General features: G+C 33.6%; 1 protein-coding gene across 16 annotated transcripts in view; it reads right to left on the bottom strand.

Moving 5' to 3' along the window:
- Positions 1-13269, bottom strand: part of LRRC4C (leucine rich repeat containing 4C) — a 515374-nt gene that overhangs the window by 94781 nt on the left and 407324 nt on the right. For 15 of the 16 annotated variants that reach the window (XM_080594596.1, XM_080594586.1, XM_080594588.1 and 12 more), the window contains 2 exons: positions 3849-3928; positions 2578-2716 (listed from right to left, as the gene is read on the bottom strand). The gene's annotated coding sequence lies outside the window, so the exon portion shown is untranslated. Of the gene's footprint in view, positions 1-2577; positions 2717-3848; positions 3929-12075; positions 12101-13269 lie in introns of those variants that run through there. The other variant, XM_080594590.1, reaches the window with a different exon arrangement.

The following is a 13269-nucleotide window of genomic DNA, read 5'->3' as shown; positions in this document are numbered from 1 at the left end:
ATGAAAAAGACTAGACACAGAATTGTCAGTCATTTGGAGTAGAAGAAACATGACTAAAGTCTAGGAAAAGCAAATTCTAACCTGTACATAAAAAGGAGAAGATAAATCTTAAAATGGAATAAGAATAAACTAATTGTAAAGAAAAGAGTAAAACCAGACCATTTTGTTTACACAAAGTGAAAAGCAGGTTACAAGTTGTTCTAAGCCAATGACAGCCCTGCCTTCCTCTTAAATATGAAGAAATCATAAATGAAGCTGTGAAACATATTATTCTTTCTATTTATTAAACATTGCTGACAAGAAACTGCTTGCATGCGGAGGCAGTACTTGCATCTTCTTATAGCTTACTGCTTTCAAAGGAGAACATAAAATGCTGACAAACTTACTTTTGTCTGCAGGGATCTAGCTCACTAATTAATTTAGGGATTGAAGAGATGCTAAAAATCTCAGACTATATAAAATATGTATCAGAAAGAATGTCTCTGGGTGATTGACTTCTCTAATGTGACTGAAGCTCATGGTACATGTTTTCATGTATATGTGATGTCACTGATAACTGTTCAATTCTTTTAGTATGAAAAAATAACATTAGGTGCATAACCATCAAAACTATCAACTGACTATAATGCTTCCTCATTGATTAATTTTGACATATTTTTGTTCTAATGTTTACTGTTCTAGTTTTAAGTTTTAATTTATAGGTAACTTCTACTTGGTCACATACGTTTGGGAGAAGTAAAAGAAAAGTTTATCCTTTCGGGAAGATCTGGGTAAAAGCACAGCACGTAGGAAGTTCAAGTGTTGTTTAATAAATCCATCTTTCTGTAATATCATAGTACCTATTATTTTTGTTAAAGATGAAGCTGAATGTTGTTTTTTGTTGTTTACATTTGAAAGGAACTATAGTCTCAGATTTTTTGCATGTTCATTGTCCAGTTGGGTTAGCAGAACAAGTTTAGAATGGTTCTACAATTTGTCCTATTAAAAAATAAAGTTAGGAACATCTTTGATGTCAACAATCTATAACTGAATGGCAACTTGCTTCAACGCTGACTTTCTAGACTTTCCATTTTATGGATCTGAATTCAGTATTGTCAGTGTTTCCATTACAGCAGAGACAACCAATTCACCAAGTTGAGCATGAGTCAGCAGTGTGCCTTTGCTGCAAAGAAAGCTAATGGTATCCTGGGCTGCTTTAGGCAAAGTGCCGCCAGCAAGTCAAGGGAAGTAAGTGTTCCTTCCCTTTACTCAACAGTGCTGAGGCCATACCTAGAGTATTGTGTCCAGCTTTGGGCTGCCCAGTAAAAGAGAGACGAGGGCATGTCTTCTATGAGGACAGGCTGAGAGATCTGGATAAGAGAAGGCTCAAGGGGAATCTCATCAATGTATACATGAAGAGACAGACTCTTTTCAGTGGTGCATAGGAGAAAAGACAATAGGCACAAATTGAAACATAGGATTTGTCTGAACATTAGGAAACACTCTTTCCTCTAAAACAGCCCTGAAAAAGTGGCTCAAATCATGTCATTCCTATGGAACTAATTTAAGACAGAATTTGATTCTAGAGAAATTCTCTCCTCTGCAGGACAGAGTGTCACTGACATTAAACTGCTGAAATTCACTCCACAGGGAAGAATAATTTGTTTGATTTCAATGGAGTCTCTCTGGATTAATGGAGGTGTAAATGACAATTGAGCATGGTTGTTCATTGTATTTTCACACCCCATCTAATGCATTTTGGTTTAGAAAATGTCAACAGAATGGAAAAGCACAGATATTTTACTGTTAGTTTTAAATTGGATTTTATATAAGAATATAAAATTTAAGAATAGAGACAACTAGAGTTGGACATGAATGATGCATCACTTTGGAAATAATATCTTTACTGTGTGACACCATTTTTTTCTTCAGTGAATTATAAATAGTGAGACCATGATACTCTGACATAGAGATGAATGTATTGGACATCTTAATTTCTTCTACTGTGGAATTATTGTGACTGGAAAACAAAATTTTCATTTATTGAAAATATAATCTCAACTACATATGCTTCATAGCTTTAATGAGAAACAACCTAGCAGCCATATTGCTCTGCCTCATCCTCATGTCTATAAATTCAAAGTGAAATTTAGATTTGGGGAAAAGCCCTTCAGAAAAGAACTCTGAGCCAAGAAAAAAGTAACATGGCAGATTTCTAAATTTTCATTGAAAAAAAAAAAAAAAGTGGTAATAGCTTGCTTTAACCTTTCAAGATCCCAGATAAAGTTATACCTTTCAATAAAGTGGGGAGTAGAAAAAATAGTGTATGCAAAGAGATCACTGACAGACATCACTGCCAAAAAAAAAGAGAAAAAAAATACACAAACAACTCATTAGAAACTACAGTAGTTAAGAAGACAACTTTCCAACATCTATTTTCAGATACTTATAACTTTCTAAATAACTTCCAACTAAATGTCTATTTAAATACAATTTTTATACATCAGACAAAGTTCCACTTTACTGTATTTTTCATATATTCTATTTTCCACATAACTACTGTGTAATCATAGTGTATATAATAACCTATTTTCTTACCATCAATCCTTGGAGGACTGTGGCCACTGAAGAGGACATCAAAAGAGTTATAGCCAGGGTTCACTGGGATTTTATTTCCAGAGTGCTTGCATGCTCTCAGGATAGATTATTTGATTTATCTGTACACCTCTTACGCTACCTGTAAAATGGAAAAAATACTTAATGAACATGTTAAACAGCATGGACTCATTATTAAGACGACTGGTGAGAGTATACAGTTTCACAGCTGGAGTGCATATGTGACACCTTACCAACATATGATGTGCACTATACCATGCAAACAAGTAGGAAAAAAATGAGGTAGCAGGGGGAAACAAACAAACAAACACACACTTATTTTCTTCAGTACCCTAGAAATCTATACTTGATATTAAATAATTTAATTAAATAATTAAAGATCTATGAATGTGGTATGATATAAATGTACTTTGATAGACATTGACTCAGATTGATGAAAAAGTGAGAAAACAATTTAGGACCTATCAATGAATAAAGGCAGAAGTCACCATATTTACGCTCATAAGTGCTGTGAAACATGGAAAAAGACCATCTTTCATCTTGAGCTTTCTGGATTTTCTCATCCAGATTCTCTCCCTGCTATCTCTGTATTCATATTAATTCCCATGAAAAATGTACATTGTTTAAAGAACATACAAAGCCTGAATTATCTAATCATCTTTCAGCGTCATCTTGAAGAGGTAGATTAAAAACTATAAAACAATAACGAGTCTCTTTACATTCTTTTAGAATTTACTTGGCTACTATCACTGTAGAACAAACCAATGGTCTAACTAGTCCACTGAAGTATTACTTCTATAGAGAATATATGTAAGTAGTACATAGTAATTAGTTCCAGAACATACATTTCATAAAGCAAAATAAGGGAAAGAATGAATTTGCACTTAAGCCATGGAAAAGTTACAAGGGAATATGTAAATCTATGTTTTGGAGGCAATAAGAGGAAACAGATTTAATACATATACATCTTTGATACATCTTTGCTTCCCTTAGGACAGGAATCTAAGAAATTCTAAAAGAAAGTTGTGGCCAAGAATATTTCTCACTCTTTATTGACTGTATATTAGAAATGATTATAAGATTTTAAGAAATCCTGTCAGTCGTGACTGGTGAAAATAATGGTAAAAATATTGATTATTTAAAGTGTATATTTAATAGTTTTTTCCATCAATGATACTTAAGACTCAGTTTTCTTATCATCTCTCCAAACATCTTTCCCAATGGATATGGTAGAGTTTTAAATTGGAACCTACCTTATTGAATCAGATCTGATCTTCAAAATCTAAGGAAGAACTTCTGAAGGGCATTTCTGGTAATGAAGAGGATAAAAATCCTGCAAGGAACAAAACATTAATTTAAGAAGCTGTACATCATGATTATAGGGTTGTTTTTTTAGGAAAAAAAAAAAAGTAGTGATGCATAGGAGTCTGAATTTGGTTAAAACCTGTAAAAATTGCTTTCTTTTCACCTGTGTGTATGTACCCTCTATTTCTCTCTCTTTATGCTTTTTCTCTAGTTTAGACTGAAACTGCATTTCCTAACAATTTTATCTGCCTCATACCCCTTTATGAATGTAGGTGGAAATGATCTTCAACATTGTGAAAAAAATGCAGAAACTATCATTTAACAGACAAGAAGTGGTAGCGGCATCTAAGTTTACAGTACTATATTACAGGACAATAAGTTGGGGGATTACTAAGAAAACTGGAATAGCGGACTGAAGTTTACAAAGTTTGAAAAAAATGTGTGCAAATATATTTGGTGAAACTCAGGAGGACAAGGGACAGGGGTTTTCATTAAAAAATATCTCTAGTGCATCTTTACCAAAAGCAGGCACAGCATTTTTTTATTTTATTTTATTTTTAATCCAACCCCTTTTAAAATGGGATCTCCAAAGTCAGGAGTCAGTTGAAATTAATCATGAGTTTTGGAAAACTCATTTGATAATTCTCTATGTGAAAGCATAGACCCAAAAGCGGGAATTAACCATCTGTGGTCCTAAAGAACATAAAGCATATTTTACTAGAATCCCTTTTCTAGAAGAGAAATTTAGAAGAGAAGAGAGATTTAGGTCCAAAGTACACATTTAATACAAACTCTCCCAAAAGCAAAGGTATAAAGTTGTTTTAATTTCGTATTAAAAATTTTCCCCAGATATAGCATAATTAAAGAAAAACTAATTTAAAAACAAAAATACTGATAATATCAAAGTATTCCTATTTTGATAATTTGTAGAACAAGCTATTCCATGTTTTGCTTGTTTTTATTAATTTTTGTTATTTATTTTTTTTCTTATTATGCCTCTTCTCTCTCTCTCCAACAGTTATTTCTTTCATTCAAAGGAAAATAAAACCAAAGATAAATAAATATCAATAAATAACTGGTTCCAAAGTGATTATTTTTATGCATGTATTTTCCTTTAATATTCCCTTAAGAATTCAAATCCTTATTAAGATGACAGGATTACATTGAAACAGATGATTCACTTTCTCCATGACTTTCCCTTTCTCCATGACTTCCCCAGATATAAGAAACAAGGATTGGTTTGTTTTTGCCATCTATACAGCTACATAAACATGTATGTACCCAAATACATATATAACGATACATTGTAAGGCTTAAATATTGTCATTGTTAAGTTTTTGTTTGTTTTACAGTCCAAAACACTGCAGGAATAGATATTTTAATAAAATATTTTTTCAAACACCTGTGACTTTTAAAATAAACAGAAATTTCTCATATATTTATTCTAAAATACTGTTGCCTGTGTTTATTACATAGCATATGCTTGTTAAATCCATAACGGAATACAATGGAATGAGAGGTAGATGCAGACTGATCCTTGACCTTTTAAGTCTAAGATTTTCCGCCAGTTTCTAGGCAGTGTTATTGTTTCCATTAAATTGATGCTTTACATATAAGAACTTGAGCTTGCTAAAATTCACCAATATAAACTTCTCTTTTGCTAAAGTATAAAGGCCTAACAACATCAAAACAACACCAAAACTGAATCTATTCTACAAACAAAGCCTCTAGTATAGATTTTAAGAGGTATTCAAATGCGTAAACATGTGGATTGGAACATTTCGAGATTTAGAGAGTTTAAGTTCATTAATCACCTAAGTCTTGTATGTCTTCATCTTTAAAAGCTTTTCAAACAAGAATACCATTTGTTTGTCTGCTAATAACACGTGCTAAATGTGTAAAGTTCACGTATAACTTACAGGACTAAGAAATACTTCTTACAAGTAGTCAGTACCATTTGTGTCAGCTTAATCATAACAAGATATTGGTGGCTATTCTATTTTTTTTTAAAGACTTCATTTCTATTTCTTACTTCCTTTGAACAGAAGAAAACCAAAAGTTTGTATGCTGTGTTATTTGGATGGAGGCTGAGTATGGCAGGATTATAAATCAGTCATTAATCCTGCCGGTCAATAAAACAAAACAAAAGTCTGTCATAGTGACCGGGGTTGTTCTGTGTAGACTGAAAATATATTAATTAATATACTCACAGATTCAAATTTCCTCCCAGAATTTCTAAGACGGACAATATCTGAAATACCACCCCACTATCTTGCTGCAGAAAACTTCAAATACCATCTTATACATTCCTTCTTTAACAAACTGACTGATGTTTGCTCTGGGCTAGTTCTGTATTACACCCATGCCCACCTTTGGGATTGATTCTGTAAAGCATTTAAATGAGATATTTATAAGTCAATCATCCTGATGAAGACCTGTATTCTGAGCTCTAGAATGGCAAGGATTTTTGCTTTGCTTAAATGAGAGCAAGTATATAAATATACCCCAGCCCTTTGTCACACAACAGTGTAGGAGTAGATGATTTTTTTAGGCAAGGTGCTAGAAGTGAGAAGGAAGCTCTAACTACTTGCAGTTATGACACATTATTATTCATTGCGTAGTGCATCAGTCAGACTGTCATAATGCACAGCAGAGAGCACGCACATTATTGATGCTGAACAGCACTGAGAGGGATTGCAGAGGCACAAGTCATTTTGAGGTAAAATCTCTGTCACAATCCAGGCACAGGTTTGCTGCTCATTGTGGAAATGATCTGGCAGCACAAGCTAGGGGATCATCAACTGAATCCCAACAACTAACAAAATTACAAATCAAGACATATTTGTAAAGGTTTCCTGAGAAGCAGTCGGAATTCAGTATGTAAAATATTCAGTTAATATTATTCAACCACATCTATTAGTCTTAGATAAAGTGATCTGAACAAATACCAGGTCAAATGTGCAAACAGTGAGTGGTCGGCACAACACTTTGCACTGAAGAAGAAGGTTAATAACAGATGGCAGAAGCTGCAAGGTCAAAAGCAACATAAGAGTAAAATTTAAAATCACCCTATAAGAATATAAAGAAATAAGGCATTAAAGTAAGGAGGTCAGATACACGGACCAGTTTTAGATACAAAGACACAAAGAAAGAGACACAAAAAAGAAGAGGAGCCAATTAGACACATAAGGAAGCCTGAATTTCCTGAAGAAGAAAATTTCAAGTTACACGTATAAATAATTAAAAACAGCTTTCATATCTTTGAAAATTAGCCTATATGAACAAAGCTTTATATGTCTTTTTTCCATTAAAATTTGCCTCTTCAAGTATTTGCAGAAAATGAAATCGCAATAAGCAAATTCACTTTTCATTCCCCTGTCCTTTAGCAAGTTGCAATACTGTGATAACTCCTTCAATTTTTCTGCTTCTCTCTCTTTTTACCCCATATATGGCCACATTCTCTGTTTGGGTTTTTGTTTGTTTGGTTGGCTTCTTTGTTTCTCTAAAATAATCTTCTAACTGGGAGTAAAGAATAAATAAATCTAAAAATGAGAGTTTAGCAGCAATTCAGAGAAATAGTTCTCAAACATTATTATCAGGTCAGGAAGCAGTATTGCAGTGCCATTGCAACCAGCACTGTGTGAGGCCTTCTTGCTTCTAGCAGCTGGTATCATTGCTTACAAATCTCATCTAGACTTCACTCATGCTAATATACTTTTAGAGTACTGTGGATAACAGGATACAAAAGAAATTATATTAAACACACTGTATTCTTCCTTGTTAGAGTGACATTTAAGCAATAATGATTGAGGTTCACAGTATTCCTGGGAAACTAACTCACGGAGGAGCTAATGGTCATGGCCCCCTATCAACAATATCAATTTGTAAGTAATCATATAATCATTTATGTTGGAAAACCTCTAAGAACATCTAGTCCAACCTTTAAGATATTATAGTATTATAAGATCAAAAAAAAAGGCATTTCTGTTCAATCTTTTAAAATTTTAATAGGCAAAATACAATTATGCAAGTGGAATTCAACCAGCAGATTATCTTTTTTATCATTACACAAAAGACAGTGATATTAAGGGACCTGAACTAAACCTTCTAATTTCATTAGGAATTTTCTAAACAGCACAGAGCATGTCCCTCCTACTCTGACCATTTCCTACCTCACTGAACACTTAGAGAAAAGTAAGAGAACAAATTAGGACAATGATGCTGCTGGCAAAGGCGTTATGAGAAGGTCAGGATGAATATCAAATAGAAAACTAGAAAGTATTTATGCATTCATATTTTCATTAACAAATCAATTTCTTTCAGGAAACTCAGTATCATCCATGATTATTTTTTCTTTATATTCAGAATTATTATCCAACTATTCTTAGCAAAACTTGGTAAGAAAAAAAAACAACAACAAAAAACAACTTTACACTTTTTCATAGAACAAACAAGCAAGTTAAAGACAAATAAAGGAGAGAGAAATTATATTATTTCAGTGTGTCATGCTCTGTGCATAGCATTCTGGTTTATTCCTTTTTATTAGTCTTTAAAAAGGACAAATTAAATCATAGAATCATAATTTTGGTTGGAAGGGACCTCCAGGGGTCATCCAGTCCAGCCTCCTGCCTCAAACAGGCCCAGGTAGCTCAAGGTCGTGTCCAGTGGAGACCTGAACCTACACGACCCCACAACCTCTCGGCATTCTATTTCATTATTAAAGCACCCTCAGAGCATTTTTCCACAGTTATTAATGCTAGGTATGGGAGCTAACAGTGAGGGAGGAATGAATTAGGTACTCCTTGGTGCTGAATCCACCATCGCAAAGCTGGTCCACAAATGCCTATTCAGTTTGGAACCTCGCACATGTCGGAGAAAAAAAACTATCAAGTGCACTAACCTATGTGACAGAAACGTTTCATAAGGAAATAAATATTATATTTTAAAATGTGAATGAAAATATTAAATTGGCAAATCTAAATACAGAAAAGGAGGGATCGAGGAATTAAAAAAGAACAGAGAACATCTTTGTATATCCAGTCTCCCAGAAATATTAGCTAAGAGAAGTTATGGCCACTGTGCAATATCACTGACTGGGCATTGTGAGACATCTGGTTACTTTCTTTTAGTTTTATTGATACCCTGCTGTTCCTTGTGATCCTCTGATGTCCTGGACATATTCAATATCAAAAATCAAGTTAGCACGAATGGAATTATCCAAGTGGAAAAGTTCATCTCAAATTTTAGTCTTTAAAATACACATAAAGTATACCTGTTACAGTGGAACTATTACTTAACTGTGTCAGAAGCAGCTGCATTTTTTATTTCAAATTTCTTTGAAACATTCCAGATTAAACTGGCCTAATCTGGTCTACATAAATTTATTCTGTTATTACATATGATACATTTTTTCTGAATTTTAAGAAGTCAAGCTAAAAAGAAGTTTCATGAAAGATGCCAACTAGCTACTTTTTTGCTAATCATGACTGAAAAGAAATATAAAGGTTTCTCTAACATACTGATGTGAGAAAGAATATTTATATTCTTATTAGAGAAAGTCAGATTCAATCCATATAAAATGATAGAAAATATGCAATTTATTCACAGGTAATAATAGAATATACACGCACTAAGAAGTAAATTCATTGATCAAAACATTTTATCAAAATATTCTGCAGTTGATTGACACTTGAAAAACAGTAAAAAGTGTAAGATAGTCAGTGGATAAGCACAGCGCATGACTATTAAAGTAGGATTCCATTAGTTTCCTAAAGATTAATTCTAAGACTTTTCTAAAAATTATTAGTCTGTTCCTATTTGACAAGCAAGTACACACAATTACTTTGTCAGAAACACCTCCATTAGAAAAGCTGAATTATTTGTTCCCTTACATAAAATTACTGTCTACTATACTTCCACCTACCTTTTGTATACATATATACACTTACACATTTTTTGTCTGTTACCATCAAGCAGAATCAGACCAATTTTATCTGCAAATATGGCTCTAAGTATTAACCCAAAGAAAATAAGTTTGAGGTACTGATAAAATTTAACAGGTTTCATATGAGAAAATGAAGTTATCAGAAGACATGAAAACTCTATTAGGGATCAGTATATAAATTCAAGTCTTTCCCGACAACTGTCATTCTTGTGCCAAAGTTCAGACAAGCAATAGAGATGTCGCACACTGCTGAAGTCTGTTTCTATGTTGCCTGCCAGCACTATCATAGCATTAAGGAAACTGAAATAGAACCAACTGATTATAAAACCACAACAAAAGGAAACCAAATTGTTCCCTTTCCTATTACCTGTTTACAAGAACAGCCACGTACTGTAAATATCTCCCAAATGATCTTTTATTTAATGTTGTCTCATCAAGGAACTTTTTCTGCACAAGCTTCATTAAAGATGACACCTTTGTAAAATGCAGTTGAATACACTTCTAGCTACATATGCCTTTTTCCCCGATCTATTTAAGACATTATCACAGTCTTGTGGAAGACGAGTGAGATTGCAGAGCAGTGTTTTGAGTTATGCCTACAAGATTATACATGATTTATACTAAATGGTTTATTTAAAGTGTTAGAATACGTTGCCTTCAGCTCTCAAAATAATAACAGCAGCTAATAAAAACTTTTAACAGAATCAAAATTTTCACATGAAGTGTTAAAAAAAAGCAAGACTAATTGCTAATTATTCCCAACAGAATAAAAAAGATTTCATAACTCTAAAACACAGCCCTGGAACTCTTCTAGAACACAACTGGTAGAGGAAAATAAGTAGGATAAACTGACATGCATAACTTTATAAATTGACCTCTGTTAATTGTTCTTCACATCTTCACAAGTTAAAGCAAGAAGAAAACTTAATTCACAGCCAAAGAAGAAAACTGGATAATAAGGAGACAAAGAAAAAAGTTTCTAGTTTTAAGAATATGTAAGCACAAGCCTTTATAAACTGTTCAGCAACCTTGACTGAAATTCAAATTCCAAAATGTCCAAATAAGCTAGCAGAAATAAACTTCCATGTCCCCATTGTGGGTAAACTCAGCAATGAATGAGTCAACTCTTGATTGCTCCCTTGCCCTCAGTAACCACTCTAATGACATTTTTATGAAAGCCAATGTGTTCCCATGTAATGGCACTTTGTATCAGAAAAAGGTTGCACACAAACTTCTCCAAACATTTGTATTTGTATGACCTCATATTATAAAGCACACATTCTATGCATGCATTATCTACATTTCCCAGCCTTGTCTTGAATTCTGACATATGCAAATCAATTCATTCTTGAATCATTCTCAAGTTGCTAGAAAAGTACAAGACAAAATGAAGAAATGCAAATACCACATGATTTTTACTGAATTCAGAGACTGAAAACAATTGTATCAGTGATGCTGTTAAGAGCTGTACAGTTGCTTTGCTACAGGCTCTCATTTTATTATGAGTCACATCGTATCAGATTAAAACAGACTGAAACATTCAGTCAAAATCCTACCTACTTCTTCACAACTGTAAATCCAGCTCAGTTTTACTGTGGAATCAAGCCTAAGAAATTTGTACTCTGCATGATATCTAAAAACTTTAGCTTAGGTTGTTCTGTTGTGGTTTCTTGTAAGGGAAAGCCTGATAAAAGTCATAAATCCACGGTAGCCTTTTTTTTTTTTTTTTTTTTTAATCTCATTAACAAGATGGCTAGGAAGGGAAGAATGTTTCCTCATTTCCTAGGCTCTCCAGAACTTCCCAATGGGAAATATATTTATTTCACAAACATGAAAGTTACATGAGTTTGCATAACTTGAGCTCAAGGGGCTGGAAAAAGCAGCAGAGAGAAACTTTCTGCAACCACACTTGCCTCTTTCTGCTATGATTTACATACAAAAACAGGGTTAATATCCATCTCTTCTAAATCTTACTTGGTACGTTCATTGTCTTGGAAAGAACAGTTAATTGTTTAATTTTGCCCTTCACTTTATTCAGTATAATACTCCGCACTTCAGCTGCCACTTAAATAAATGAACAAGATGTGTTGCTGGGGGCGGGGGAGGAGAAAAAATTTAAGGATGTCATAAACATGCATTTGCTTCCCTCTGTGCAGAACAATAACCTGCCTTTGAATTACATATCTTGCCACTAGAACCAGAAAAAAAAAACACCTCCAATTTGAACAGACCTACTTGTTGAACTGGCCACATTCCAAAAATTTGCATAAAGTAATTCCCAAGAGAAAATCAATTCATGTCCCCTGGAAACAAATATAAATAAAAATAAAATTAAAATAATAATAATAATAAAAAAACACAGAATATTTATCTCAGAGTGGCTTTGTATTATTCTTGCACTTCATTCTCAGAGAATGTCTCCCACATGACCGTGAAGAGTTTACTTGCCTCTTGAAAGCAATGGTCATTAGTTTAAGTGACCAGTTTAATTAATTTATCCTATTATTGCCACTGTTTAAGGAAAACAAGACAGTCTTGCAATCTATTGGAAAATCATTGCAGTTTTATATATTGTGAGAGTCTGAAAAGAGGCTGTAAAAAGCAGAAATATGTTACCATTATTTCCAAGTGAGAGAGCTTGTACAAACTACTCTGTTCACAATTTCAGAACCACGAACATGCTTGTACCTTGAATACCAATACAAAAAAGTAACACTAGAAATTTAGAAGTAAAGTATGTTTACAAGTTTGGAGTGGAAAACTAGACTACCTTAGCTCTAGAACCCATTTACCTTATTCTGTACTCAGAAAATCAGTCCCTTCAACAGGTAATTTTTTTCCTTTTTCACCACTCTACACCTCTCACAAGGTCAACCATCATCCTTTTTGATAAATGTTTTTCCTAACTTGTTCAGAAAGATTTTGGTGATAGATATTATTGGACCTTACAATCCAATATTTCAGTCTCTCTATTATAAAGTGATTCCCAATATTAAACTTGAAAAAACTTGCTACAGTAAACCTGCTACATATGCTTTCCACCTTCAGCAGGGATCACTCCTTCTTTCCAATAACTTTTCATGTGCTGAAGACTTTTATCATTCCTCAATTTCCAACTCTCTTCCTTCTGTTCTTTTTCCAACATCAGGTGTTTCAATTGTTTCTCAAATGCCAGTTTCCTAAGCCTTTCTCCTCATTGCCATCCTGTGGTGCTCTGTACACCTATTGCATTCTATGGCAGGGATGGAGTTAATTTTCTTCACAGCAGTTTATATGGTGCCATGTTTCACGTGTGATCAAAACAATACTGATAACACACTTACATTTTAGCTATTGCTGAACAGTTTGCACAGCACGAAGGCCTTCTCTGTTTCTTACTCTGCACCCCCCCAGTGAATTAGATTAGGGAGTGTGCAAAAGAGGTT

This window comes from Anser brachyrhynchus (assembly GCF_964034855.1).
Source record: "Anser brachyrhynchus genome assembly, chromosome: 5".
Lineage (NCBI taxonomy): Eukaryota > Metazoa > Chordata > Aves > Anseriformes > Anatidae > Anser > Anser brachyrhynchus.
Note: the sequence above shows the minus strand (reverse complement) of the source record. Positions and strands in the feature narration are given on the sequence as shown.